We start from the raw sequence: 15,469 nt of genomic DNA, 5'->3' as shown, positions 1-15,469 counted from the left end.
GACCTCCTCTCTATGGATATAGACATATCGTTATAGTACACTTTATCACATATTATCTCAAATATTTATAGAATGAATTCCTTTCCTTATTTTCCTGATGAATAACACATAGTTTATGGACAAAATAACCATCCAGGGTCTTAGAGCTAATAAGGAACAGAGTTAATACTTTAGAAAAAAAACAAAAAACAATAATGTGTTCCTGATTACAAAGTACCTGCTGTGTCTTTTGATCATGATGATTTTTATTTCACACATGGAGCTTCTGCTACTCTGTGACTTTGTTATGCTCAATTAACTGTTTAAGGGCAAAATATTAGTCCTAGAGGTCACACTGCTCAATCTTTGCCTAGGTATTTTTTCATTATGTCTCCCATTCCTGAAATACTGTTAGTGATGTTTGCTATTTAAATGAGACAAAAGAAGAGGCAGTAAAAGAACAAATATGAAAATACTGCACAACTTAAAAAATATATTTATCACACACATTATTGGGCTAATGTGTATTGGGTATCTGTAAAAGTTGCAGAGTTAACATTTCTGTGAATAATATTCTTTGGGACAAGGATTGGGCTTTTAAAAATAACATCTGGGGATCCCTGGGTGGCGCAGCGGTTTGGCGCCTGCCTTTGGCCCAGGGCACGATCCTGGAGACCCGGGATCGAATCCCACATCGGGCTCCCGGTGCATGGAGCCTGCTTCTCCTCCCTCTGCCTGTGTCTCTGCCTCTCTCTCTCTCTCTGTGACTATCATAAATAAAATAAAATAAAATTCTTTAAAAAAAAATAACATCTGACCTAACTTGATTGGCATTCAATGTAAATAATGGGTTGATAAACATATGTCCATATAGGAGTTACTGAAATGTTTATATTTTTTGATTCAGAGTGAAATAAGATCTACCAAAGCTGACTGCTGGCTAGAATTCAACTCCATTTTTATGGTTCTATAAAATATTTATCACAATAATAATGAAATGAAAAGAGCATGCTACTTAAAAAAAAGCCCTTAAGTTCCCTGCAAAATAGAAAAAAAAAACACATTTCTATTCATCATAGGTGAATTATAGAGCATATAAAAGAAAAAGAATGTGCACTACGATTTGTGACAATAGTTGTCATAGGAGAATTCATCCAATTTCTCATTGCAGATTTGTTTATTCTGCTACTTAGGGATGTAGGTTATTTGTATATGTTACTTCCTTTGGCTTTACTCTATTTCCATAATTTTTTTCATTCCTAAAACCCATTCTGCCATGTTAATATAACTTACTCAGTCACTAGATTTTCTTGTAATGGGAAGAGAACCTGGAATGATTTTCATTTAAGGATGATTATATATTTACATCACACATTTAACTTATGCTTTTTTCCCATTCAGATTTCTTATGACCATCCACAATCCTGCCCCAGTTATCTCCCTTACTTCCTGTCAGTGTCACCCCAGACACTAAAATCCAACCAAGAAGACCTTCTTTCTTTCCTTGAACATAAAAGCTTTTCACCCAAGTTTTAGATTCACTGTAAGCTTCCAGAATGGTCTCCTCTCAGTACTTCATATGGTTGGATCCTTCTCATTTTGTAAGTTTCTGATTAAATGTCATCCACTCCAAAGTAGTTTCCTGCTATTTCAGTAGAGAGGAACCCCACTAAAAAGACACACCCAATACTGTCAATTCTGGGTTTTTTTTTTAATCTCTTTCTCATCAGCATCCAATTCTTTAAAGTCAAAAGTATTTTTCATTTTCCAAGTACCAAATTTTTGACAAACTGGAAAAAACAAAAGTACCCAATTCATTTTGGATTTTAGAAAGACTTTATTACATTGACAAACATACTATATCAAGAGTAGACTCTAACACGATTGAGAAAATGTGGTTCAAAGACAATATCTAAATATATAGATATTTTGACATAACTTTTACATCTTTATTTATTGTTGATTCAGTGGTTGGTATTATGCAACTAACTTGTTTTGTGTCCTTGGAAACAAGTCATCCAAATTTGCTGATTTCGGTATGTTCATAAATTCATGTATTCCTCTTCCTGTGTTTTGTCAATAGCAATTTTTGCAAAGTCGTCACTATTTCCTAAAATCTCTCTCATTTCTCTTATTAAAAAATGGTTGTACAAACAGTTTCAGTAACTCAGCCACTTTGGACTCATTAATTCCTAGCCCCTCCTTATTAATTAGCAGCCTATTTTTGTATCACTGCTTATCCCCTAATGAATTCAAAACAATTCACATTTTTTTAACCATCTTGCCAACATAAAACTTTTTGCTTCTTTTATTTATTTCATCCTTGGTAGAAGCGTTTTTGCCTATTTCCTTTGCTGTTTGAAGAATGCAGCTTTTTTTAACCTTAAAAATTTCAAAGAGTCCTTAGTAAAAATATCTTTTTATTTATAGCAGTGACCTAACAGAAACTGAGAAAAAAAAAATGAAGGTAAGGGATTTATGTGCTCTTTTAACAGACAGTTCATTATCATTTAAGGATTGTCTGCACAGATTCACTGACTTCATTATTTGTGAAAACCAAACATAAGCAAATAAAGAAAATGAAAGATGTACAAATGGCAGTAAGGAAAAATAATTTTAGGTCTAATCTAGGTTTATGATTGGTTCAATCTATATTGAATAAATAAAGAGCTAGATAAACAACTGAATAAATATCTGTCGACTCTGTGATTTGCTCCCCCAAGAATCTGTAAGTTATTGAACGCTCAGGAACCAGCTACAATATACAAGATATACCTACTTTCCAAAGCATCATTCTTTAGGCGCATGTGTGGCTAAATTGATTTAAGCATCTGACTTCAGCTCAGATTGTGATTTCAGGGTCATCAGATCTAGCCCTGAGTCAGGGTCCCTGCTCAGTGGGGAGTTTCTTTTTCCTTCTCTCACTGCCCCTTCTCCAGCTCATGCCCTCCCTCCCTCTGTAAATTAATAAAATCTTTAAAATATTAAAAAAGGATCATTCTCCTTCTTAACAATAAATTTGACTATTAGCCAATTATGAAATAAATGAAGAGAATAATTCCTGACCATTTAATTAACTGTTAGAGGGGATGATTATGTCTCAACTCACATTTTTGGATTTTTTTCCTTTTATATTCACAGTCTTGCATGTTTGTTCTTACTGTTGCTTCTTAAAGAAATTACGTGAGAAACTCTGATACCAGTACTACTTTCTTTTCTATGAACATTTCTATTAGCTACATTTGGTAAGGCAATAAAAAAATGTGCTGAGTATTTACATTATATTTGTTAATTTCCTAAATTTATGACTGAACTTACTAATATATAAGACCCAACTCTTGAGAACCAAAATTCTTAATTGATGTGACCTGATCGGTTTGATTTAAATTTGCAACCACTGTGTCTTCTTGTTGACAGTTGTCATTCATATACTTTTCAGGAATATCTACTGTGAAATATACTTACATGTGGTTAAAAGATTTTTTAAATTTTTTATTTGTGTATTTTTCTTTTTTATTTAATATGCATAAAACACATTTGTGGAGGATGAGCAATTGCATGAATTTTAACCATGTATGGGTTTCTTTAACCATCATCACAATATAGAACATTTCCATCACTCCATAAAATGCCTCATGTAGTCACACAGTTCCTGACAACTGGCAATCATTGATCCTTTCTTTGTCACTGTAGTTCTGTCTTCTCAAGAATGTCATATAAAGGGGATTAAACACTACGTAACCTTTTGAAACTGGTTCCTGTCACTCATAATGCCTTTGTGACAAGAGGTTAGTCAAGAGATCTTGGACATGATACTAACAGCACAATCTGTAAAAGAAAAAAAAAGATAATTGGAATTCATAATTTTTTAAAAATTTGCTGTATGTAAGATATTGTTGAAAGAAATTAAAATAGTTATGGACTGGGACATATTTATAAATGATATATCTGGCAAAGGATTTGTATCCAGAATATTTTATCAACATTCTTAAAACTTGATAGGGAAAGATATATTATTTACTTCAAAAGTAAAAAAAAAAAATCCTGATTAAGTCCCGATAATTCATTTTTGCTTTTGTTTCCCTTGCCTTCAAGATGTGTCTTGCACGAAGTTGCTGTGATCAAGTTCAAAAAGGGTGTTGCCTGTGTTCTCCTTAGGATTTTGATGGATTCTTGTCTCACATTTAGATCTTTCATCCATTTTGAGTTTATCTTTGTGTATGGTGTAAGAGAATGGTCCAGTTTCATTCTTCTGCATGTGGCTGTCCAATTTCCCCAGCACCATTTATTGAAGAGACTGTCCTTTTTCCAATAAAAAGCTTCTCTACAGCTAAAGAAACAGTCAACAAAACTAAAAGACAACCTACAGAATGGGAGAACGTATTTGCAAATGACATATCAGATAAAGGGCTAGTATCCAAGATCTATAAAGAACTTATTAAACTCAACACCAAAGAAACAAACAATCCAATCATGAAATGGGCAAAAGACATGAACAGAAAACACAGAGGAAGACATAGACTTGGCCAACAAGCACATGAGAAAATTCTCCACATCACTTGCCATCAAGGAAATACAAATCAAAACCACCATGAGATCCCACCTCATACCAGTGAGAATGGGGAAAATTAACAAGACAGGAAACAACAAATGTTGGTGAGGATGTAGAGAAAGGGGAACCCTCTTGCACTGTTGGTGGGAATGTGAACTGGTGCAGCCACTCTGGAAAACCGTGTGGAGGAGTTAAAGAGTTAAAAACAGAACTGCCCTGTGACCCAGAAATTGCTCTGCTGGGGATTTACCCCAAAGATACAGATGCAGTGAAAATGCAGGACACCTGCACCCCAATGTTCACAGCAGCAATGTCCATAATAGCCCAACTGTGGAAGGAGCCTTGCTGTCCACTGAAAGATGAATGGATAAAGAAGATGTGGTCTATGTATACAATGGAATATTACTCAGCCATTAGAAACGACAAATACCCACCATTTACTTTGATGTGGATGGAACTGGAGGGTATTATGTTGAATGAAATAAGTCAATCGGAGAAGGACAAACATTATATGGTCTCATTCATTTGGGGAATATAAAAAATAGTGAAAGGGAATAAAGGGGAAAGGAGAGAAAATGAGTGGGAAATATCAGAGAGGGAGACAGAACATGAGAGACTCCTAACTCTGGGAAACGAACAAGGGGTAGTGGAAAGGGAGGTGGACGGGGGGGGGGGGGGTTTGGGGTGACTGGGTGACAGGCACTGAGGGAGGCACCTGACAGGATGAGCTATAAGTTGTTAGACAGGAAACAACAAATGTTGGTGAGGATGTAGAGAAAGGGGAACCCTCTTGCACTGTTGGTGGGAATGTGAACTGGTGCAGCCACTCTGGTGTTAAGCTATATGTTGACAAATTGAACTCCAATAAACAATATACAAAAAAAGTAAAAAAAATACCAAAGAAATAGTTTTTATTTAAAACATTTTTTGACTCAATGTTAGAAAATAATATGGAATATAAATTTTAGTTTTTACAATTTTTCCCTTTTTCCACTACTGACATTTTTTGATATTTCTGTTCAACTTTTCTTCATCCACCAAATAAGACCTTTCATTGCTTTTCTGAGGCATATTTGATCAGCTAAATGGATGAGACAAATATTATACTCACTTTGCATGCTTCAAAAAACTAAGTGGCAATATTTGTTAATTAAATGCACAGACCTAGAGGCGGGGTGAGAAGGACTGTATTCTGTATAATAGGAAGCTCTTAAAAGCTTGTAACTAGTTATACTATTTCCAGATTTATTCTCTCTTTCAGTGTTTTCCTACTTCTATTTCCAGTATATCCTGATCTATAGGCATTATGATCTTTCTATTATTCCTTTAGTGCTTTCTTTATTTTTAGTTAAGAGAATTTTAGCTATATCTTCTGCTGTCTTTGTTTTGCCGACCTATAACCACTTTCACTTTCCTCTTATTTTTTTAAAAGATTTTATTTATTCATGAAAGACAGAGAGAGAGAGAGAGAAAGAGAGAGAGAGAGAGGCATAGATACAGGCAGAGGGAGAAGCAAGCTCCATGCAGGGAGCCTGATGTGGGACTCGATCCCAAGAATCCAGGATCAAGCCCTGGGCTGAAGGCGGTGCTAAACCACTGAGCCACCCTGGCTGCCTGCCCCTAGCTTTTTTTTTTTTTTTTTTAATTTGAGTATAGTTGGCACACAATGGTGTATTAGTTTCAGATATACAGCACAGTAATTCAACAAGTTTATACATTATGCTACTTTATGCTATGCTCAAGACAAGCGTAGCTACCATCTGTCACTGTATACAATTACAATTACAATGCCATTGACTATTCCCTATGCTGTACATTTTATTTCAATGATTTATTCATTCTGTAACTTAGAAACCAATATCTTCCCCACCCCTTCAGCTGTTTTGCCCATCTCACCCTCTTCCTGTCTGGAAACCATCAATTTGTTCTCAGTATTTATGGATCTGTTTCTTTTTCATTAGTTCATTTATTCACTTGTTTTGTATTAGTTTTAATTCCACATATAAGTGAAATCTTATGGTATTTATCTTTCTCTTCTGAATTATTTCACTTACATAATACCCTCTAGTCCATTCATGATGTCAAAAATGGCAAGATCTCATCCTTTTTATGGTTGCATAATATTTCATTGTATATATACCACATCCTGTTTATCCATTCATCTGTCATTGGACACTTGGGCTTCTTCCATATCTTGGATATTACAAATAATGCCATGATAAATGTACACATACTAATCATCAGGAAAGACAAATCAAAACTACTACAATGAGATAGCACTTTACATCTGTCAGAATGGCTAAAATCAACAAGAAGAAAAGTGTTAGTAAGGATGTGGAGCAAAAGGAACTCTCATGCACTGTTGATAGTAATGTAAATTGGTATAGCCACTGTGGTTAACATATGGAGGTTCTTCAAAGTATTAAAAATAGAAGTAGCATATGATCAATTAATTCCACTATTGGATATCTACCCAAGGAAAACAAAAACACTAACTCAAAGAGATATATGCATCCAGATCTTTCTGTTATTTTAAATATTACTGAGTTTTCTTACTGCAAAATCTAATATTTATGGTAATCCAAAAAGGTGATATATTAGTTTGGTAGGGTTGCCATAACAACATACCACAGACTGGGGCCTTAAAAACAGTAATTTATCTTCTCACAGTTCTAGAGATTGGAAGTGCAAGATCAAGGTACTGTAGGGTTGGTTTCCTCAGAGGCCTCTCCCTTTCACTTGCAGATATTGCCCTCTTGCTACTTCTTCATATGGTCATTCTCCTGTATATATATATGCCCTGGTATCTCTCTCTGTATGTCCTCATCTCTTCTTATAAATATTCCAGATTAAATTAGAGCCCATTCTAATGGCCTCATTTTAACTTAATTACTTCTTTGAAGACTCTATATCTAAACAGAGTCACATTCTGAAGTACTCATGGTTAGTTAGTCACACAGGCATACTAGTTATGTAAGGGCTACTGTTCATATTTAATAATATATTACTTAGTTCATATTTAATAATATATTACTTAGGAATGCCTGCATGGCTCAGTCAGTTAAGCATCCAACTCTTGATTTTGGCTCAGGTCATGATCCCTGCATCGAACTCTGTGCTGGGTCTGTAGCCTGCTTAGATTTTCTCTCCCTCTCCCTCTCCCTCTCCCCTCTCTTCTTCCCTCCCTCCCTCTCTCTCTCAAAAATATATATGTAATACAAATACATATATTTACATATAAATTATATATACATATATATATACATATATATATATATGTATATATATAACTTGGAAAATTTGAAATACTTATTTTGTGTTAAACCAATTCCATCAAGGAAATTAGTTTGTTCAATCAATTTATAATGGCTCTTCAGTATAAAATAAAATTTTTATATTGGCATATTATATCTGGCATTCATTAAATACAGATACGATAAACAAATACTATTAGTTTTAGGATGCTTAGGTGGCTCAGTCAGTTAAGTATCTGCCTTTGGCTCAGGTCATGGTCCCAGGGTCCTGGGATCAAGTCCCACTTCTGGCTTCCTGCTCTGCAAGGAATCTGCTTCTCCCTTTTCCTCTATCCCTTCCCCCCACCCGCTCTCTCTTTCTCTCACTCTCTCTCAAATATATAAATAAAATCTTAAAAGAATACTATTAATTTTAACCATAAATGTATATTTTTAAAATGAAAATCTATATGCATTTTTTTTGTTTTTTGTTTTTTTTTTCTATATGCATTTTATATAGCAATTAAACATCCACAATTTGGCTTATTAATCAACATTTTTCAACATTCTACTCTTTCTCAAATCTTAATGCTATGAGTAATTGAGAATTTACTCTATTTAAGTGGATTTTTTTAAAGGGAATAATAACTTAGAAATGCTGGTTAATTCTTCAGGTTAAACTATGGATCTTTCATAAGCTATTTTAGAAGGTCAAGTATACCAATTTATTTTGGAAAATATTAATGACAAAATTAAAACTGAAAAATTGACTAGAATACACTACTTCACAGGGTAGAAATAATTAGTCTGTGGTCTTGTTTATAAAATTTTCCTGCAAATACTAATCTGCATGTCTATGGTTAAGATCCCAGAATAGTAAATCACTCATTTGCATTAATGTTTTATGTGGAATATATTGATTCTGGCTCTAGTACAATAGCAAAAATAATTGTAATATATGTACATTGAACATTGTAACTAATTCACACCCTGTCTAAACTAACCCAGTGTCAAGTAATAAGGTCATCATTTGTCAGAGACAATTAAAGCAAAAAAAATTTTTTGTAGGGCACCTGTGTGGCTCAGTCAGTTAAGTGTCTACCTTTGGCTCAGGTCATGATCCCAAGGTCCCTGGGATTGATTGAGTTCCACACTGGGCTCCCTTTTCAGCAGGGATTCTGTTTCTCACTCTGCCTCTGTCCCTCCCCACTGTTCATGTTCTCAATCGCTCTCTTTCAAATATATAAAAAATTTTTTTAAAAATTTGTAGTCAAAATCTAATGTATGTATGCATGTAATTATATATACCTGCACATTGTTGTCAGTGTTGGCCAGATCTGACCATACAAATACCCTAAACTAACATAAATGGAAACTCACAGGCCTAACAGAGCAGTTATAGGTGAAAGGATCTTGCCTCCTTATAAACACAGTAAACAGGGATGCCTGGGTGGCTCAGTTGGTTGAGCATCTGACTCTTGGTTTCAGCTTGTGTCATGATTTCATGGGACGTTTGAGATTGAACCCTGTGTGGGGCCCTGGGCTCAGTGCAGAGTCTACTTGCAATTCTGTCTCTCTGTCCCTCCCTGCTCATGCATTCTCTCTCAAATAAGTAAAATATTTTTTAAAATAAGATAAAACACAGTTAAACAATGTATGACCTTGACCAAGACATTTGATAGTAAAGCAAAGAACAAATAACATTGAAGAGAAGTCTATCATATTTTTTAATATGATCATTCTTGGGGGATCCCTGGGTGGCTCAGCAGTTTAGCACCTGCCTTTGGCCTAGGGCATGATCCCAGAGTCCTGGGATCGAGTCCCACATCAGGCTCCCTGCATGGAGCCTGCTTCTTCTTCTGCTTGTGTCTCTGCCTCTCTCTCTCCCTCTGTGTGTGTGTGTGTGTCTCTCATGAATAAATAAATAAAATCTTAAAATAAATAAATAAATAAATACATACATACATAAATACATAAATAGGATCATTCTTGAGCATGAACTAAACTCCATAATTTGGCCTATTAAGGGGGTAGTTTCCAAATTGTTATTCAGATAAATAAAGCCAAATTGAGAGCAACTGTCTTACTAAGGGGGCTGGAATTTCTGGGGTAGGACCAGAGACAAGGAATGAGGGAATGACAGATAAAGAGCCCTGGCAATCTGCTCAATGGTTCCTCTCAAATGTTTACCTGAATTTTGAACTACAGATGTACAAGGAGAGATTCAAGAAGAACAGGTGCTGGTGGATGAGAAATGAACAAGGATTTCAGAGATAATACAAAACTGAAGCGACACTGGACTTCTGATGTAGTTAGAGCAATTAATTTTCCAAAATAATTTATTATTTAAAACACGATCATAATGTATTAATGAAAAGCGATAACATGTAATTTAAAACAACTGGAAAACATTAAATATTGATTGGATATTAGTTGTTAGGAAATTATTATTAATAATATTAATGGTACTGAGATAATGGTATTGTTGTTGTTTAAATGCCCTTATTTGGGGGCACCTGGGTGCTCAGTTGGTTAAGCATGACTCTTAATTTCAGCTCTGGTGGTGATGTCAGGGTTGTGGGATTGAGCCCCACCTTGGGCTCCATGCTAGATGCAAGCCTTCTTGAAATTCTCTCTTTCTTTCCCTCTACCCTTCCCTCTCTTCTTTCTCTCTCTCTAAAAATAAATAAAATCTTTAAAAATAAATTAAAAAATAAAATGCCCTTATTTAGATATGTACAGAAGCACTTAAGAGAAAAATAACATGATTTAATAGTTTAAAAAATATTACAGCAACATAAAAGGAAGTAAATAAGAAGGATAAAACAATGTAAGGAAAGAGAAAGGAAGGGAAAAGAAAGAAGAAAGGAAGAAAAGAACAATCATTGAATAGTTTACAACAGCAGCTTCTTGAGTTTACTTACAAATGTGTAGATTAGCTCTGCTATTGTCTGGACCATCTCAGCTTAAATTTGATGATATGTCTGTAGTTGGCTACAGTTCTGCTAAGGGCTGGATGATCTAGGATGGTTTCACTTGTTCTGCAAGTTGCAGGCTATTTGTTGGTCTTGATGTTCTTGCATTTAGCCCCTCATCCTCCATCAGGTTCAGCCCAATTTTGTCTGCATGGTGGTTTTAGGGTTCAAATTGTAGCAAGAGAAGACAGAGTCCAGCACACAAGCTCTTGTAAAGACTTTGCTTGAGTTATGTTTGCTAATGTCCCATTGGGCAAAGCAAGTCACTGGCCACCTCCAGATTCAAGGTGCAAAGAAATAGAATTGATCTCTTGATGAGAAGGATTATGAAATGGGTTTCGAAAGGTTGGAAAGATGATGTAGCCATTTTACAATTGAAAGAGAAGTCAAGGAAAAAAAGGAGGAAGGAAGACAAGAAGGAAGGAAGGAAATAATCAGCAAATCTGGCATAATGTTGATAACTATTGAATTTAGGGGTTGGGATAGGGCCTATTGTCCTGCCTACTTTGTATATTCTGGAAGACTTTTAAAATATAGAAGTTAAGGAAAAGACATGTTAAGCATAAAAGTAATCCAATAACCATTTGTGTTCAGCAGTTTTCATTAATTTTCCTCAGTCTATCAGGTCCACATAAATTCCACAAATTCCAGAAATGTTACAGGTGAGTGAATCAAAATAAGTGAAACTTGTATTCTTATATATCATTCTTATATCTTATGTATCATAAATATTGCAATAACAGCAAGAAAGTTAGCAACTAAAATATTTTCCAAGTGAACTGCCTCTATAATATTTTTACTGAGTTCATAGGTTAAGCATATAATTGAGAGATTACCTTTGGTAGTAAAATAATAATCCGAAAAATATCTATATGACTTAACATTCAATATTATGAGAAGTACATTTAAGATAGAGAAGTGTTCACTGCATTTGACATCTTACTTAGGCACCTGATAGTGCAGGGAGAATAATGTTCGAATAATGTTCTTTTTTCTACAAGCTGTTGATCCTAGAGAAATGAACTGTCAGCAGCAAAGAAATCCGTCAGTGAAATAGAAACATTAATATGGAATGGCTCAGGAAGTTATTTATGATAATTTAGACTGCTTTGAAAAATTAATACCATATTACTAGGTAAAATATATCATCGAACTTTCTAAAATAATTATGTAGTTACATACGGAAACATTACTTGTAACTAAGTGATTAATATACTATAAATACAATTTTAAAATTCTTTACAATACTCTACTATAGTTCAGATTACCAGCATTGGAGCAGGACAGTTATTTTCCAAATGTTTTTTTCTCATGATAGGCTTCACCTTTCCTGGATTAGAATTAGACAGAGCAGGCTTCTAATGGGTTTTTGGGGTTTGTTTTATTTGTTGTTTGTTTGTTCATTTTTGTTTTTTCTCTGCACCCATTGCTATTCTCTAGGTGATTGGTTTCTTCAGCTCCATCTCTGAGGTTTGTAAGCATAAGGAAAACCAGGGAACACTCCACCAAGTCATTCCTTGGGTCCTCAGGGCCCTAGCCAGTCTGACTGCTTGTCAGAGTCTTTTGAGATTTATTTGTAATTATTCCTGAAAAACAGGGAAACTTACAATCTACTCCAGCTTCCCAGGATTGGAAGTCTGTCCTATTATTTTTAATCATTGTTACTTACCGAAATGAAAAGAGAGAGAACTATAGTAATTTCAAGTGTCAGTTGAAACTCTATTAAAAGATCCACTTTCCCTAATCATGTGTCTCACACAATCTATTCCAAAACTTAAAGTCTCCAAGGGGAAGAGACAGACAGCATTATAATTACAATTTGTATAGTTTCTATATTTCTAATTTTCTTTACATTATATTTATCAATAAAAGAAATTTTAATATATTTATCATTAAATATTTGCCAATGAGAAATGTACAGAATTTATTTTTAATGACAGCTACCTAACTAAAATAATGTGATGTCTACCTTCTTGCCTCTTTCTGATCTTTTACCACTGTGGATTTTGTTAAAATTTTCTTTACACACAGATTTCTCAGTGCTGAAACAGCAGCCTGTTTTCAGGTGTCAATAATAAGGCAGTGATGTCCCTAAATCTAGTATCTAGAACCTTTCATAGAGAAGTAAACAAAAAAATGATGATTATCAATTTATTTTTAAATATAAGTGTGGGTGTATGGGTGTCCCTGTATGGGTGTGTATAGTTTGTGTATATTAACATAGATTGTCCCAGATGGCTTCAGGCCAGGGAAAATGCATTTAGCATTTTGGAAGTGTTGAATGAACATACTTTGTGCTTATGAGAAATATAACAAATTGATAAATCTCGAGGAGGAGATTGAAAACCATATTTTAAGTTCAGAGGAATGAGCAAAGATGAAGACATTTACTACAATTTTAAGAGCACCAGCCAGGAAATTTCTCAGTAGAGAACCTTGGAAGTCAATAAAAGCAAATTAACTACTGGAATGACTCTCTGTGGCAATCTGGGGAATGCTAGTTTTACCTTCACCTCTAGAAATGAAGCTTTTTTATAAACAGCAACAACAAAACTTTTTTACACACACTGCACACTCACACAGATGGGGAGGAAGAGAAATTATTCTGGTACATTTGTCCATGTGTGGAAATGTTTTCCTCCTATGTAGAAAAAGCATGATTTAAATAGACTTCAACAGCTATATTTTTCTATAATATTTTTACTTGGCAAAAGTTAAATATTGAAATGAGTATAATATGGGCTTCTATATGGTTTAGAGTAAAAAATTAAAATAAATTCAAAGTGCCTTTTTATTTATTTTTTATTTATTTTTTTTTCAAAGTGCCTTTTTAAAATGATAAATCTCACTAAGGGAATTGATGCCTATTTACTTTTTATCTATCAATGCATTTAAAAACATCACAATTTTTCTTAGATTGTACCATAAGTTTGATCATTTTTCAAATATTTATTTCTTTGAGAGAGAGAATACACACACATTTAGAAGTGGGAGGGCGGTAGCAGAGAGGAGACAGAGAATCTCAAGGAGACTCCCCACTGAGCATGGAGCCCCAGAAGAGCCTTGATTCCAGGACCCTAGGAATATGGCCTGAGCTAAACTAAGAGTCAGAGGCTTAACCAACTGAGCCACCCAGTCACCCCTAAGTTTGATCATTTTTAACTATTTGAATATTTTATTGCACTATTCACAGCATAAACATGATTTGAAACATTAGTATGCTTCTGTATTTAATCATTTTTACTCCTGATTTATTCCTAAACCACAGACCTATATCGTATATCCCAAAGTGATATCCATATATATATATGGTACCCCCCAAAAATTTGAGTTTTAGACATAAATATTCAAATTTAGACTACAACTTAGATGTCTACACAAGCTATACAATGCATCTAACATTAAATACCCACTTAGTAATAAATGATCATGAAGATTGAGTTGTTAAAAAATTACAGAAAGTGCAATATATCTTCCTTCTTTTTAAGTTTCTTTTCTTTATTTTTTTTTAAGGGTCTATTGTTAAGTAATCTTTAACCCCAGCAAGGGGGTCAAATTTACAATCCGGAGATCAAGAGTCACATGTTCTACCAACTGAAGCCCTCCAGGCACCCCTTACTTTTTGATTTTAAACAAAAAACAAGTCAAAACATATTCTCAGAAATTTTCACAAATAATTTACACTAATAAAAGTTCCTTTCAGAGATGCCTGGGGGACTCAGTGGTTGAGCAACTGCCTTTGACTCAGGTCCTGATCCCAGGATCCCAGAATCAGATCCTGCATTGGGCTCCCAGTAGGGAGTCTGCTTCTCCCTCTGCCTGTGTCTCTGCCTCTCTCTGTGTCTCTCATAAATAAATGAATAAAAATCTGGTTTTTTTTAAAATTCCTTTCAACATTTTTAATTCTTAGGAAAGATAAAAAGGGAAGACGTGAAGAAGAGAACATTTGTACTAAGGTGTATTAAATGTTTTATTCTCTACTGGTTTTCATGTCACCAGAGCAGTGATTCATTTTATCGTACATTGTTTATGTGGAAACATGAAATAAAGAAATGAGAATCAAATAATTTTATTGTATATATATAGGAAAGTACTAGAGTCTGGAATCTGACAAGTGAATTCAAATTCCAGTTATTGTCTCATAATCCCAGATATTGTCAATAGATTACTTGTCTTTTATCAAACCATGGTGTCTAAATTAGGAAGAATAATAGCTGACAGGATTTTTTTTTGAGGGGGAAACATGATTATTCTTGGTTATTTTATCTGATTTACTGATGCACATAAATAACCCCAAATATATTTGTTGCTTATTAACATTATCCTTAATAGACCTGATAACTGTTGTCATTGTAGTATCTACTTCTCTTTTTAAATTATCTATAAATTGCTTTCTGTAATTTAGAGTTAGATTAGAAAAGTCAAATTATATATAAAAGAAGCTAAATCAGCATCATGGAATATATTGTTTTGGGTTATTTAATGTATTCCGCAATGAAATTATAGCTTCACTACAGTTAGAATAATATAATGCAGAAGTTTTTTAATTAAATGAACATCATGACTTAGAAATGTAGATATCTTCCAGTGCCTTTAATGTGTCAGTTTATGCTTTCCATCTAAATACAACCAAAAATGAACTATTTATATATTTCTTTAAATATACATGTAGTGTTATAGTTTATCATTATAACCTGAAATTAGCTTCCTAACAATATCAAAACACCAAA

This window comes from Vulpes vulpes, chromosome 3 (assembly GCF_048418805.1).
Source record: "Vulpes vulpes isolate BD-2025 chromosome 3, VulVul3, whole genome shotgun sequence".
NCBI classification, from domain to species: domain Eukaryota; kingdom Metazoa; phylum Chordata; class Mammalia; order Carnivora; family Canidae; genus Vulpes; species Vulpes vulpes.
Note: the sequence above shows the minus strand (reverse complement) of the source record.